The sequence below is a fragment of the Mastomys coucha genome, unplaced genomic scaffold, assembly GCF_008632895.1.
Source record: "Mastomys coucha isolate ucsf_1 unplaced genomic scaffold, UCSF_Mcou_1 pScaffold12, whole genome shotgun sequence".
Lineage (NCBI taxonomy): Eukaryota > Metazoa > Chordata > Mammalia > Rodentia > Muridae > Mastomys > Mastomys coucha.
Window position 1 is genome coordinate 34,162,039 of NW_022196894.1, and position 616 is coordinate 34,162,654.

Sequence of the window (616 nt, forward strand, 5' to 3'; positions counted from 1 at the left end):
CTGAGGTCCTCTCCTCCTATTGATGATTGAATTTGCAATCCTCTACTATACATGTGCTGCCGGAACAATCTGACCCACCATGTATAGTCCTTGGTTGGTGGTTGAGACCCTGGGTGTTCTGAGGGTAATAAAACCAAAAATGATGAGCTGACCTACTTCTAAGCAGCAAATTTTAAAGTCACCTGAACCCCCTCTCATTATAAAGAGATGTACCCATCAATAAAGAAGCGTTCTTGAAATAACTGTTTTCCTCCATCATTACTTAGTATTTTGTTGACCTTTACTTCCCAGACACTTATTTTTAAATATGGAATTTTTCATGAATTTGCATGTCATCCTTGGCAATGGCCATGGTAATTTTTTTTTTTTTTTTGTTTTTTGAGACAAGGTTTCTCAACTCACTTTGTAGGCCAGGCTGGTCTCCCTGCCTGCCTCTGCCTCCCACATGCTGTGGTAATCTCTTTACCATTCCAGTTTTTAATATACATGCTGCCAAAGGGAGCACAGTGCTCATGGTTCAGAGTAGAAGCTCCACAATGAATGATTCGAACTGGAAACCTTATAAAAACTATGGCTCAGTTACAGTTGAATAAAGGATCTTATCACCCCTTCCTCA